Source organism: Neopelma chrysocephalum, unplaced genomic scaffold, assembly GCF_003984885.1.
Source record: "Neopelma chrysocephalum unplaced genomic scaffold, ASM398488v2 Primary Assembly neopelma1_45, whole genome shotgun sequence".
In the NCBI taxonomy this organism is placed as follows: Eukaryota; Metazoa; Chordata; class Aves; order Passeriformes; family Pipridae; genus Neopelma; species Neopelma chrysocephalum.
This window is the reverse complement of record NW_020897704.1, coordinates 10,068,454-10,084,883: the sequence shown is the minus strand read 5'-3', so window position 1 is coordinate 10,084,883 and position 16,430 is coordinate 10,068,454. Positions and strand designations below refer to the sequence as shown.

Sequence of the window (16,430 nt, the reverse complement as noted above, 5' to 3'; positions counted from 1 at the left end):
TTCTTTAGCAAAGTTTCAATGCAGTATTAAAAAAACCTAGAATACATTAAATTACTCTTCCATCACCCATTGCTCAAACAAAATACCTCCAACATACAGCTAAGGACAATCAGCTTCTGTCTTAAAACCTTCCAGCTTTGTAACAGTTGAATTCCACCCCCACTTCACATATTCTGCCATAACATCACTGAATTTCATTGTCTTACACCAAGAGGAAAGAAGAATCTGACTCTGTTACTACTTTCTCCTTTTTCTATTTCATAGAACACTTGTGCAATTCAAGAAGCAAAATTAAACACAAGGTTTGGGTTTTGTTTTGCTGGGATAAGGTTGAAAAAAAAAAACAACTAAAAAACACATAACTGACTAGCAGGAAAATCAAAATCACTCACAGCTAGTAACTGTTAAATAAGAAGAATGTGAAATAGGTGAAGAGGAAAAGGGCAGAAGGTAGAAGGAACCACTGTAAGGCAGCTATGGTCATCAGGACCACAGAAAAGTGGAGGGCAACATGCACTTGCTGTGGAAAGAATGCTAACCCTATTTTTTAGATTATAACAGACAAAAATACAAGAACTTATCTTTGAATCATTGAGTGTGATACGTGGTTGTGCCAAAGTTGCTGGGAGGAGAAGGGAGAATGAGACAAACAAAGGCTTTTGATTTAAAAAATTATAAACAGATAACAGACAAAACAAGGGCATGCATTATTCTACTACCTCTTTTCCTACAGATAAAGTATACGTTTTACTGAGTACAAAGGTCTGTAGAGTGCATGCATTACAAGAAGAGACCTGAAAGGTTATTCAGTGTCTGTTTCCAGTGATAAATTTTAAAAAAGGCTATTGAATTTTCCCTTTAGTCAGATAATTTCAGTTTGTCTGGATGCTTCGAGTGTGTTTCACTACCACAGTATGTTTTCAATTACTGCTTCTTTATCTCAATTTAATTATTTTTGTAGAGTAATACATTGAAGGAGAAATATCATTAAACATCTTTATGTTCTTTGCTAAAATCACACTTCAGTGATTATTATAAATTGAACCAGAATGGAAGAAATATCTTCCTGTACATTTATGTTATAGATTATTGTACCAGCTGTTTTCATATTTTACAAAGAAACTCTCACAAAATGAAAAGGAATTCACTGAAAATGAAAAAACAGAAGATTCACAGCGAAAGGTCTGTGATAGGAACAGAACCTGAAATTATTAAAATGTATTTTTTTAATAGTTGGAATTAATTATATCCTTTGAATATAAGTGTTTGTATATCGCCATTCTGATTCCTGACACTGCACAGCCAGGCAAGCAGGCAGGCAGGCTGACAGCACAAAGCTGTTGGCAAACAGCACACTCTTGTTTCCTTTTCAAGCTGGGTTTTTGGAAATGTACTTTCGGTTTCTGTTACCCTAATACAATCTCTAACTTCCTACCGCATATTGTAACAGTTTACCTTGATACTGTATCTGATAAACAAATCAATGTCAGTGGTGAAACAACATTGCTGTAAAATCTGTCACTCTGGCTATGTCAGACTGTTATTAACAAAGCAATATTAGCACGGTTTTACTTTTAACTGTACCAGGATCTCTCACAATCTGTTGTGAGATTTTTCTTCAAATTAAACTCCACTTCAAATCAGTGGGGGGGGGAAAGCACAGTAACCTATTGCTACTATGTACCGTGGTTTTCTTCCAAATCTTAATTCAGATATTTTTCATAAATCCCTGTCACAAATAAACAGAGAAGGAAAAAGGGAGAAGTAAATAAAAAAGGACAGCTTCCCACATTAGTAAATTACAAATATCAGTGATACTTTGTGTACCACTATGCAATTACTATGGGCTGAAAATGTGCATAAGGCAAAAGAAAACGGGAAAGGAACACTATTTGCAATGTACGTATCATCACAAAAAAACAGATTAATGTGAACACTGCTATTGTAAAACACCTTAACAATAATGAGGAAGATCTATTACTCCTGTTAACAGCTCTAATAGCTAATAAGTGAGACCTATCAATGAATGAGAACGAACAAAACAAAAGATGTGAAAAATTGTTGATGAGAAGCTCAATATGACCTGGTAATGTTCGTTCCCAGCTCAGAAAGCCAACTGTATCCTTGGCCTCACCAGCATCATAGGAATCTGGTCAGCAGGCAGAGGCAGGTGATGCTCCCTCTACTCTTCTCCCATGAGATCCCACCTGGAGTACTGCATCCAGCTCTGAGGCGCCAACACAATAAACATGTTGATTTGCTGGAGCAAGTGCAGAGTGCCATGAAGATGATCAGAGGGCTGGAGCACCTCTATTATGAAGACAGGCTTGAGAAAGTTGGAGTTGTTCAGCTTGGAGAAGGCTCCAGGGAGACCTTAGAGCACCTTCCAGTACCAATGGGGCCTAACAGAAAGCCGGAGAAAGACTTTTTACAAGGGCATGGAGCAACAGTGCATGGGGAAATGATTTCAAACTGAAAGAGGGAAGGTTTAGACTAGATATTAGGAAGAAATTCTTTACTCTGAGGTACTGTGAGGTACTGTAACAGGTTGCCCAGAGAAGCTGTGGACACCCCATCCCTAGCAGTGTTCATGGCCAGGCTGGATGGGGCTTTGAACAACCTGGTCTAGTGGAAGGTGTTCATGCCCATGGCAGGGTGCTGGAACTAAATGGCCTTTATGGTTGCTTCCAACGAACCCCATTCTATGATTCTATGAAAAGAGCCTGTGGGCAAAGGAAAGGTTTTAACACAGTTCTTTGGTTCACCAACAATAGCATACCAAACCCAAAAAAAGAATGCAATGGAAAACTAATTTTTTTGTGTTTTGTCAAAATATCACAAACCTGCACATAATATGGAGCTAAAATAAGATTTAGCATATTTAATGCTACTGCCATCAGTAAGTAAAGCATTCATGAGATTTTTTTTCAGAGACAACAGACTTTCTAGGAGCATATTTCCATGTAATAGAAACAAAAGTGTTAATTTATTTAAAAATTCATCTTCTGAACAGTTACCAAGCAAACATCAAATCACACAAAATTTTCAAATTGAGTGAATCACTTCATTTTCTATGTTTAATCAGGAACAAACATTTAAGATTAATAATTTCGACCATATGACATTATATGTCCATAAATATAAAAAGGAGCTGTACAGTTCATCTGCAGTAGCATCAAACACTGAAGTACAAAAAAGTGCACATGAAGACAACTTAAAGACATCTTTAAAACGATTAATATATTAAGAAGCTCCTAACAAATCTTGCCTCAGTTGTACAGTGAAGATTCCAGAGCAGTTTAAAGTAGAATAAAAGTGGGAATCACTTGATTCAGTCACTGATTTTTTTTGTCATGCGCCAATTTTTTTTTCATGTTTCTACTGCATCTTTAGTTTGCGAGTCAGGTCAGCTAAAACTGGGGGGACATGGAATTGCAGACCTGTCAGAGAAACAGTATGTTCTCAAGATAATGGGAAGTTCATTCTTTTAATGAGGTTAGATTTTCATATCTTTCCTTGAACTTACATGGAAAAAGATATGAGACTCTGCTGGTTTTCAGTTGAAGAGAGTTCATCTTTAAGATAACACCTTTAAGATAATCAGATTTAATGCCTGTGGATAACTGAAGGTTAGACCCAAATGGTAAACATGTAATACAACTGGATTGCTTTATGTTTCAAACCATAACTGAGAAGAGTACATAAAATTCTTGATCAATATTTGAAAATTATGTGCACGAGTTGGGAGTCAAAGAGGAAAAACTACTCCTGTGAAAACAGCCTATTTTTAAAGCTTTTTCCTATGATGAATGAAATCTTACTTTACACTTCTCATTACTCTGTATTACATACAGTAACACCTTCAATGATCTTTTAGGCAAGACAGAAATGACAGTTACACGGATACTGCCTCCCATCCAGGACCTGAACAAAGATTAGTCTTCAGTCTTCTTTTTTTAGCTATTTGGTTAGATTTTTTAGCCTGAACTGGCTCACCCTTTAACTAGAAATTAACAGAATAAAATTGGTTATTATGTTTAAGATTTGAACAACGAGTATTTACTTGAGAAATTACAACAAAACTGTTTATATAATCTAATTTTTCAATTATTTTATACTTCTGAATTTGCCAGGCCTCATTCTCCAGCCCTTAGCTCTTGTCATTTCTTTCTCTGATAATCCAAGAGCCCTTCTGCAGCCCTTTATTTTCTCCCCATGAATGCACCTCTACAGTCTTAATCTTCAAGAAGAACAGCACATTTAATCTCCTACTGTGATACGTATAATTGCATTTATTAACAGGTAACCACAAAACTATGTTTTTATCTGTAGAGCACAATTCCCTATGCAATTTTCCAAAGTACAGATTTGCTTGACACAGCTGTATAAATGCGAGAACAGAAACAACATTGGTAAAGCAATCCCAGCAAGAATGCAGTCAAGTTCTAAAGCTTTACAGAAGTTTAGTACCTTACTTACCCCTATTCCTCCTTTCCAGCTCCCCTAGTAACAAATTATCTACTAAGAATGTAGAATAACAGTGAGGTGAGGAGATGGCGGCTTACTGAAATACCTACTTAGGGGAACAATAAATTAAGGGATTATGCACACAAAATAAATCTACAGTGCATCTACACAATTTCTTTAATCAACTAAGCAAAACACACAAATTTGTTTGACAATCCATATTTTTCATAAAAAGGTAATTGACTATCATTAATTCAGCTTTACAGCCCTGAATTCTTCTTTCAAATGAACTCAACTTGTCTACTACTTTTCTAGAGCAGCTTTTTATCTACCTGACCTTGATTTCAACATAAATACTGCACTTCTCCTCCTGAATGTTGGAACAACGTAAGTTGGACTTTCTCCTTCTCCATTCAGTAAGGTATTAAAAACTAACGGTTCTGAGAACTTAATACTTTTGTATACCATCCTCCTTACTCGTTGTTGGATTACAATGTATTCTTACTCTTTGGAAGAACAAATTACCCTGCCTCCAAAGAGATAGCAAGAGCATTTACTGAAAAATCCTCCTATTCTAAATTTTTATGAACAATTTGGAAACAAGTACATTAAAAAGTTTGTTCCATGATAGCTGTCTTTCTGGTTCCAGTCAGTAATGGATTTTTCTACAGTATTTTAAATTTTTCATATCTATACTCTATACTTGTAATAGCACTCAGTTGTGTTTATACATTGTTTTCCAATTGTGGTTATTGTGTTTGCTTTGTCACTACATTAGAATAGGCCTTCAGCCAGGACTACCCTCTTTCTCAACTGCCAAAAAGCCAGTATTTCACAATCTAATACAGTCTTCTCAGCAAGCTTTCAGCTTTCAAGTTTGTCTAAATACATTTGCCCCAACTACTGAAAAGAAGATCCTCTGCACTGGAAAATTAACTCTTCCAAAAATGAAACATTAAACACTGAGTTTACTCTCAATTTGCCCTATGCATCATGACTTGCCACTCTGGCAACAAGTGGCTTCCAAATCCAGTAAGTTTATTATAAGAGAATCCAAAATAATGTTTCTCCTTGTTGATAATTCCTGTGTTGACTGTTTACCACTGGCTGCAGAGGACATACAGCCTAGGCTCCCAACACCGCCCTTCCACACATCTCGGAAACACGCTTTGACAGCAATGATTCTATTTTTCTAGTTTAATTCAGTGGGTTGTGAAAGTAACATCTTTTGGGTTTTGTTAGCTGGCTCTCAGATCTATATAAACTTACAGGTACTTCTACTGAAACTTCTCTTTCTATTACCTCCAATGAAATTTTCCAAACATGATTTGTTACCATCATTATTTGATCTTCTAGTAACCATTCTTAGCAAATACTCACTTCTTTTCCTTGGTGATCAAAGGTTACCTGTCCATTTCATCCATTTCTATTCTCTCTCACCCTGTTGCTGATTCTGACTGTTCAAAAAGAAAAAAAACCTCTGTTTCCTCAGACATACCATTCTGAAGTGTTATTTCTGAATGAACCATGTTCTTCTATACAACCACCAGATTATACACTAATAAATGCTTCAGTCCCAAAAGAAAGACAAAGATCAATATTATGAACTGCTTCTCAGTGTTGTTTCCTTGACCACTGAACAACTCATTGCACCATTGGCCATAGATAAACAAAAAGAAGCACATCCTCCCAGCTACTCTCAACCCACATACCTAAAAAAATATGTGACATTTCTCCATACCTTCCCATGGGGAAGTGATCATAATTGAACTCAAACCACCAAATCTGCTCACCTTAGAGATCACTACTTTGGTTCTGGGAGGACTACCCTGAATTTATTTACTATTGAATTTCCAAGTATATAAATGCTCAGGAAAGGAAGAGGGGAACAGAGAAAGTTATAAATGCCAACTCCTATCACAGCTTCAGATGGTGCACATGCAGACCTACCTGAAACATAAAATTGCCATTTCCTTGCAGAACCTCTACCCAGAATAGAACACACAACTGGATCCACAGCTTCAGCTGTATCATTCCAGCTGTAAATGGAGCTACAGAACTAAACTTTTCCATAATAGTTGTTAGTGTCACCAACTTGTTTATAATAGGTACAGTCCTAGCTGTTAATTGTTTACTTAAGCTTTTATACCTGTTGAAATACAGTAAGAATACACCACCAATTTAGAGATGACATCTCTCTGCTTTGTTGATATCCCTGAGTTTATCTATTTTCTGAAATTATGTAATCCACCCTGCCTTTCTTTTCATGAACATACACAGATACCTGAGTAGATATCTTTTGCTTTGTTTATGTAATACGTAAGAGACAATACAAATTATTTTCAAAGTCTTGCCACCTATTCATACTTCCTACAATATATTGGTAATTTACAAGACACATAAAAATAATCTTTCAGAGATTCACCACTAACATCTGTCTCTCTTCCCTTCTCTCAGTCAGAAATATTTCTTTTAAACTTTTTTCACATCTTTGGTCTGTTCAATTTTCTTTCTTTTTTTTTAACTAATACAGACTTTTTAAAGTCAGTGCACAAAAAATTACTAGATTCAAAGGCAGACAGACATAGCCTGCAGATATTTTTGGGTCTTGATAATATCTGTATGTCCCCTGGAAACTGAAACCCATAGCTTTCCTTTCTACTTTTAATTATGTAGTTCTATTTAAAATTATGACTATCCAGTAACAATACTCTGTCTCAAAACTCAAAGATGCCCTAAGATCTGTACTAGTTACACAACAATAACAGTTTCATACCAATTAGAAATACCAAAAAAAACCTCTGAATTTGTATTTATCCTGTATTTGGCTGAACACAAGCATTCATAACTACAAGCCTGTATGTGTTGCTGGTTCCCTCAAATCCTTTCCCATCTCCACTCTTAAGACACACCTTAGCTAACAAACATAAAAATACTTACTGTTCAAACACCTGAAATAGTCAAGAGGTAAAGCAAAAACAAGGTCTAAACCTTGTTGGAATACCATCCTTCTGGTGGGGAACAAATGACCCTCACCAGTAAAATGGAAACAGGTTTGGTATCATTTCTTTTCTGCTCTACAGGAATACTTTTGAGAAGAGAGTAGAAGGAGAATTTTGTAATTAAAGAAACAATGTAAGCATAGTTTTCAGAATTTAGAATTACACATTTAAATTCACTAATTGCAAAATAAACAAACAAAAACTGGAAAAAACCTATCTTACGAGACCTGGCCTTTACATGTAAGCCCATTAATGAGAAAAGAGAGGATAGTGTAATTGCCAAGACCTTTCATAACTTCCCTTTACATCACTCCTTCTATTCTTCATTTCCAACCAGTTCATCTTTCAAAATTCCCAATTCCCTCTGTTTAAGTCCCCGTGGGACTACAAACTCCAGATAAATCCTCTAGCTCTCAAAGCCCCAGAACATCTGATACATTACCAGAGCAAATGGAAAATACTGCAGTTCATATGAAGTACTGGCTCAATCTCAAACACAGAACTGAATGTGCTACCAAGGCAAACACTGTTCTTGCCTCAGGTGCCTGACCACACACAAGAAAGTTTAAATGAATAACAACTTATCAGCTGCATGATGGGTGCAGCTTCTCTGCTGTCCTGATAATAATTCCTCCTCTAGAAGAAAACACTGTGGCAGTCCATCACATCCCCTCTCCGCTTCCTTAGTAATTGTCCACTGCCATTTCTTTCCCACTGGAGTTTCTGAACTGTTAGAAGGAAATAAATCAGAGCTGTCAGGCCCCAGATTTTATGCTGTACCTGCTGAAACCTAGCTTAATGTAATACTGGCCTACAACCAAAACTTCTATACATTAGATGACAATAACAATCATAACTGATATTAATAATGAAATAGCAGCAATCAGATTCAGGGTAATGGAAGACAAGGAGTTTGAAAGTACAAAGCTTTCCAGAAATGTAAGGAACAAAAGGTGTGGACATCTGTAACTGAGAGAAAGAAAAAGCAAAAGACGGAAAAAAGTCTTCGATGGGCCTGGAATAAGGGCAAAAACTGTTAGAAATACTCCACATGCTACGGTAAAGGCAACTTGAACACATCGTAATTCACTTCCGATCCTCTGACAAGGTCTGTATACTTGAGATTGAAATTACAAAATACTTAATAATACAGCAACATCTAATTTTTTGAGTAGTTATAGCTAAAAGATTCATCAAAAGTAGGAATCAGCTTAATGCTTACATGAAAAAGTAGTTTCACAATTCACTCAATATGGCAAACTTGAAACTTGTTTATAGTTGTTTAAAGGAAACTAGACATCAAGAAAGCCCATTGTCACAATTATACTTGGATTAATTTTCTAGAACTGTATGCATAAAGAAAATTACATTTCCATAGGTTCGAATAGGTATGACTTTGGAAAACCGACACAGAAATGAAACTACAGTGAAGCTATATTAACACAAAATCAAATTTTTAAAAACCTGAAAAAACCTGAAATGTAAATTCAAGCCTGGTAATTTAAAGGTTATGCTGAAGAACAAAATTCAACAGGACATTTTTTTCTTGTATCAATTCAAACTTCAGTCTTTTCTCTCATGTTCCTGTAATTATTTAATGTCTTCTACTGAAAATGGTTAGAAAAGGAATGCATGCCAGAGATGAAGTAAAACATACTAAATATTTACCTAAAATGCTTTGTCTAACACCAGGTTTCCAAGCTAGAATTCCTAGTCACAGCAAAGCACAAGCTGATGGTGAAACCTATATGTTCTCTCTGCCTTGTTCTAAGAGGATAAAGAGGTCTTACACCATTGGTCTCTCACTAAAAAATGAAAAACTGTATTAATTTTTGAAAGTAATTTTGTTACACGCACATTAATTCGGTATCTTACAATCAACTGTTCAAATTAATGAACTTGTTACATATTATCAAGATTTTTCTTTATTTCAAAAGTCAACAAGAAATAAATTCACCTTCCCACCAGAGGGGTTTTTTTGGCCTGGAATACTAAGAATAAAAATTTGCGCAACTACTTCTTGCAAAATCTTCCATCTTATGGCAACAGAGCCTCAGGAGAAACAAAACAAAGCAAAATAAAAAACAACTCAACTGAAAGGGACAACATGAAATTGAAGAACATGGAGATTACATTCAGGTACAGAAAGGCACAGATAGTTTTTAGTCCAAACAATTTCAGTGAAGGTCTGGCAGTGTTACTGCTAACACCACCGGGGACAGAAGAAAAATGTTTTAGCGGGATATTTGCACTTACTACGGATGCAGATGCACCACCTGAAGCAGTGGCACTCAAAAATAATACAGATGGCTCTGAGCCAGTAATATAATTCAGTCATTCTCAGCAGGACTAATTACCCCAGGCAAAGAGTCATGCGAGCAAAGCCATGTAATTTCTATTAATCAAATCAGTTCACTTACCCCTACAGAACAATGCACTGTGCTACACAGACATATGCTGTACTATTCTAGAGGACACTTAGGTCCTGCACAAGGCAGTCAATTGTAATGCATCTAAGTCCCTAAGAAAAAGCACCATGAAAGCAACTTTTCCCTCCAGATCGATGTGTGTTGATTCTTACGAGAAAATGTGCATGGCAATATTAATATCAACAAATCTGTCTGCTCCGTGCACTAGCAGTGGAAGACTACACTGACATGAGTAACCAAGTCCATCCTCACTTTAATAGCACTCAACATAAGATCTGGCTTGGCAATCATACACGGTAAATTATCACTTGCAAGAGAAAAAAACAGGATACAGGAAGAAGGTGGCAGTGAAAGGGAGCTGCCATAGTATCCATGGCAGGTGTTCAGACAGTTTACCACCGAAAGTTCAGTGATACTTGTGTACAGACACATAACACATATTTAATGTTACTTCAATAACTGCAGCAGTTAAAAGGAAATGGCTTTTACACAACAATATTTTACCTGGGGAACAAATATTACAGTCAACCAATCTGCAATCACTTCAGAATAAGTCTCCGTGTTTTAGTCAGATTATTTATGTTACTTTAATGCTCAATTAATAAGGCATACTGGGGAAACACTAAAGGTAATTCTATCTTGCAATAGAAATGGTTAACTGATATAAAACAAACCAGTGGGAACACCTACTACTAAAATTAGTTGTTTAAGTTTTCAACAAATTAGAACTGTTGCTTCCCGAATACTGACTAATAGCGCTTAGTATTTTGAAAAACGCAAACCAATATTCATCACTGATCCCAAATATTAAAAAACTTACAGGAGTAAATTAACATTTTTCTTATAAACAGTCAAGCAGTTTGCATTCTGACATTCAAATTCACATAGTCAGTATCACCTTCCTTTTTCCTGTTCACTGCATTCTCCTAGACAACACTGACATTATAGCTTTTGAGGGTCAGTTTTTGCAACACTCAAGTAACATCATGAACTGTGTGAAGTTTATGTGAATGTCAGTCACAACCAGAAGAGAAGTAATTGTGTCAGAGGGGCAAGCTGAAGGTCTTTGAGGATATTTATCTACTATTTCATCTAAAGGAGTGATAAGAAGAGGCTGAACTAAAGTGATGGCATGAATTTTCCAGTCACACTGTCCTAATAATAATCCCAGAAGTATCTGGGCACAATGCCCGACAAACCAACTTCTGAAGCACATTTTACATTGAGCATTCCAATTAAAAAAAAACAAGCAAACAAAAACCACCAACAAAAAAACTACACACACCACCAAAAAAACCCCAAACTTCCCTATACTACATTTTCTGTTAACAGAGTTGGGGGTGGGGGCAGCATCTCCAGGAGGAACAAAGGATTGGTTACTCAGTCCTCCTACTTTAAGGCAAAACCACCCCTATCTAATTGTCTCTGCTCATTGCAGAGGGATTGAACTAGATGAGCTTTAAAGCAATTCCAACCCAATCTATTCCATGACTTTATGATTTTATTCCTGGTATATGCTTTGTCTAAACTGTTTTTAAACAGCTTCAAATACTGACTTCACAGCTCCCCTGAAATTATCATTATCGACAGAAACCTTTCCTAACATTTAAGGTAAAAATTTTCTTTGCTACATTTCAGCCCCTTTACTTACTGTTTCAATCACAGTGGATATGGAGAGCCATTTAGTCCCTTCCCATTTGAAAATTTTTTATTTATCTAAAGAAAAGGTCTGCCTCTCAGACCTTTCTTCTCCAAACCAGAGCCACACACATTCAGTTCCTCTACCCACTGATCTTCATCTCTGCAGAACTGTTACCCATACAGTCATTTCTCCTGTTCCTTCTGTTAACTACTTATTGCCAGGACTTAGCACTTGCCCGGAAGAGAAATGAAATCAGTTCAGCTAAGACGTATCTCCAATTCACTGAGAATATTTTTCATTCTAATCCTGTTTCCCAACACACTTACCATTCTTCTCTGCTTGATTATTGCTTGTAAATTTAATAAGCATATATACCATATTACATCACTCAAACCATGAATGAAAACACTAGCCAGCTGCAGAACACGTTTCAACAACACCCCACTTGACATATTGCTGGGCAACAGTGAACAACTGATAAAGACTTTTGGGGTACAGCTTTCTCTAAACTCCTGCATTCACTGCACATTTTCATCAGGATTCTATTGCTGATCCTGCTAGTGTGACACAGTGTCAAGAGCCCTATTTAAATCAATGGTGTCAAGAGCCCTATTTAAATCAAACTACAAGACAGTCATTGATCTCTCTAGTCCCAAGGCCTGTTATGCTGCCAACAAAGAAAATACAGTTGGTTAAACAGGATTCATTCTTGATAAATCTGTGGCCAACTATTTAATAGTACTTTTATATTATAGACTCCGACAAATAGTTTATTTGTTCTAGAGTTTCTTTGCTTATGGAAGTCAAGTTAGTTTGAATTGTCTAAACAAAATTGGTGGCAGTAAGTTCTATTTTCAATAAAGCAAGATCTCCATTAGATTCTGGAATCTAATCTCTCCCCCCAGGAATTCCTAAAGATAACCACTAAGAACGACAAGACTACTCTCAAAAGCAACTGAGATACATTAGGATGAATATACATATTGTTTATATTTGTATTTATAAATATTATAAACCTTTATATACATATATATACAACATACATGTACACAAAGGAACATGCTCTCCTTTTTTGTGAAATAGGTCCATGTTTTAACAGCAACAGAGAACAAAAAGGGGGAAAATAGACTTTTTAGGTTTAAAGTATTTGGAAATATTTTGCTCTAATTAATGTCATTTTCAATGATGGGAAAAACACAGACCATATTGTCTCCCTCTATTAAGCAATATTTTGTATTACTGTATGACACAAACTAGGTGATGAGCTGCAGTACTATAGATAACTTCACAGTCTTTACAACAATGTTCCTTTTCAGTGGAAACTCCAGGGTATTAGATGTAGTAGTAACACCAGAAAAGCCCACTGAAACAGAGAAACCTGAATACTGAACAAGACAAGGTCCCACCAAGGCAAATCACAGGCAGATGAGGTTGTTTTCCTCCTTCCATTGCCTCTAATTTCTATTCTAATGGACATACCAGCTATATCCAGGCTTTTTCTTGTTTAAATCCTGTATGACTCACATCATTTACCCCAGAAAGGTGCTAAGTCCAATTTATTTCTAGTCTCCACAAGACAATTTTTCAGGCTCAAGATCACTGTCACCTTTGTGCAGATGTCACTGGTTCTGGGGTGCACTTCAGAAGACCAAGCTACCACCACCTATACTATGCCAGCTACAAAGAGGCCTTCCAGGCATTGTCAGATAGCTTCTTTCAAATTGTATTTCACCCATTATCATGCATATCCTAACTAATTTCGGTTTTCTCTAGCACAGCTACACTTCTTCACAAGATACATTTTCTTGACTTTCCCTTAAATCTTGTATTGCCATGTTAGGCCTGGTGAATGAATTCCTTGTTTTGCCTTGCCTGCATGCATGGGTTTGCTGTACTCATTAAACTGTCTTTATCTCGACCCATAAGTTTTCTCTCTTTCTTTACCCTTCAGATTCTCCTCCCAGTCCCACCAGGGATGAGAGAGCAAAAGGCTGCATGGGGCTTGGTTGCTGGCTGGTGTTAAAACACAATGGGAACACAGTACATACACAGGGTTTTCTCCATTTTAGCTAGACTTCAGTAACTAACAATATTTTGCCATTTCTCTACAATTATTTAGCTTTAAAGTAAGGTCATTGTCCTACCTTTGTCCATCCTCTCTTAAGTTACATGAAATATTGTCCTGGAGCAACTTCTATACTGAAGACACCCAAAACTGTGTTTTAATAGATTCCTTCTCCTTTATTTTATGGCTGCATAGCTTAGTCATAGGCTCAGTCTGAGTTTACAAAAGAGCAAAATTATGGCTGGTGCAAAAGCCTGCCTACAAATATATGCTCACAAGGTCATTCAAACAAATCGATTAACTTGCTGTGACGTCAATTATAATACAACCATATACAGAGATGAAGAGTTTATGATCATTAAAAGAAGTCTAAGCATTTATATGAATAATGATGACATCATTTATAGGTATCCAGCAAGGAAAAATAGACATCCTTGGTTTTCCAGAGCTAGCTCTGTAACTGACAGATGGAATTACCAACCTGCCCATGCTTATGCTGGCCATTTGCTTCACAACTCAGAATTTTTTCAACTTAATCTGATAAGTTACTGGCTGCTGTTAAAGACAGTAATTTCTGTATACCCACATGGAAGAAAGTAGATATTTTAATGCCTGCAGAATTTCTTCTGTGAAAGGAACTGTATATAGCGTACCATTTTCCTGTCACATTCTATTGTTTAATCTTGCTTAGGAATGTTTCTTTTCCACTTGATAAAATATTTGTATTTAAACATCAGCAAGGAGCGTAGTCAGGGCATATAATTCACTGCATTAGGCACTGTGTGACATTTGAATACCATTGCTTGTTTTACCTATCTATACACTGAATTGAATTGTATAATGTGAAGAATCATCACTAGAGAAGCACCTAACAGCTAATTCAATAGACAATCACAACTCTGTTTCTACTTTGCTAGAGAACCCAAGTATGTTGGGAGATGGAAGAGTTGCAGAAGTCCGGGTTTTAATTTTATATATATATACATACACACACACACAAATTATTCTCTAAAATTACATAGGAAATTAAGTTTTCCTTCTTACTGTGCCAAAGTGCAAAGTTAATTTCAAAGAATGTGAAACTCCAACACAGAGGAATTTGAGATCTACTTTAGCTTTACGTAGAGATCTCAGTCAAAATATTACCAAATGCTTTCAGAGAAACTTCCTAACATCATCCACTGAAGTTGAAGATCTGCAGACTACTAGCAACTTAGAGTGTCCAATAAAAAAACCTTCTCAGTAAAAGCTAATTGTTTCTTATAGTTTCTCTGATTGACCCATATTTCTATCTAATTCAAAGACTTTATATTTTTACCATAGCTTTTCCTATCACTGCAAAATAAACTTCAAGACACAACAAAGTAAAAGCTGTAAGTGAACTAACATAGATTTGCTGCAGAAATATATGTGGAATACATATACCTAAATAGGCACATGTACATTTGTGTCCCCCAAACATACACACAGAGTATAACAGTATATAAAAATAAATTGCCCGTTATCCCAAGATTCTACCCAGAATAACTTATAAACAATGGAAGGTATATTATAGCCACAGGAAGTGCAAACCTTTCACAGTGAGATCACAGTGCGCTGATTTTGACAAAGCAGAAATTATACTGCACCACACATACAACAGAAAGGTAATAAACAATGGGAAGATTTTTTTCTTTGAATGAGATGAAAGAGATATTCAGAAATATCTGGCTAAAACCACAAGTTAATATTCATCTTGGCCATGAACCCCAACTCAAAAGCAAGCCTCCTTGACATGAGGTTCCTACCCAATACCAGGCTCTCACACCACCTATTTACTACCACCAGATGTTGTAGTACTTTCGAAGCCCTCCCAAAGTGTTCCTATCTCACCACCGAATTACCAGTGCCCACTGTCTGTTCCGATGCTTCCCACCCTCCTGCCACCACTGAGCACTGCATCACATTTCCCATCTTTCTACAGCACAGCATTTCCACAACTCACCCCAAGCCACCACAGCCTCACCGTTCTCCTGTCCCACACCACCACCACCCCCCCCCCACAGATCTCTCACATGTCCCAACACCTTTCAAGTCCAGAAGCATAGCATAGCACAGCAACGCCCCAGCCATACCCTAAGACCCAGTCTCCTTGCAACACGCTACATTCCTGCAAATAAAAGACTTTACCTGGCCATAAACCATGTAGAATCAAGGATTAAATTAAGGACCACAAGCCTTGGCTACCCCCACAGACCATAGGATGAAACTCAAAAGGGCTCCCTTGAAGAGACACATTTCCCTTCATCTTTAACAAAAATTACTCAGATTTTGCTAAGCTTCAGGAAAAGACCAAGTATTTGAAAACAAGAGACTCAAAAGACTGTGGCACTTTAACAAAAGAAAGTGCAAGTTCTTTTTTGAAAGAGTGAAATAAAAAAATAAAAGAGGAAGGAGAGTAGTAAAAGGTATTTTCTTTCAAAGAAAGAAACCCTAAAAGCTACACAAGATACACATCTCAGATTTTACCATTAAATTGTACTAATTTTTTAATAAGATCTAGCACTCCATCCCAGAAGAGTTGTATTCAGGTAGTTCAAAGACTGTATTACTTTATATATCCTGAATACATAAACAGAGACCAAAATGGAAAGAAAATTTTTAAAAAATCAGAAAAAATATTCTATCTTAGAATGCTGCAGTTGATGCTTAAGTGCTCCAGTCAAACTTATACACCAAATAAATATAAAGACTTTCCGTTTGCAACACAGCATCTGCCAATTATAAGACTAAGTCATTGTCTAATAATTTTTTGATTACATAGTATAAAAAGAGCAGTACTGACA

At 36.4% G+C, this 16,430-nt stretch overlaps 1 protein-coding gene across 1 annotated transcript in view; it reads right to left on the bottom strand.

The window, feature by feature from the left end:
- The window catches only part of COG5 (component of oligomeric golgi complex 5), a 182,208-nt gene that overhangs the window by 154,538 nt on the left and 11,240 nt on the right, over positions 1–16,430 (bottom strand). The gene's annotated exons all lie outside the window — the stretch shown is intronic.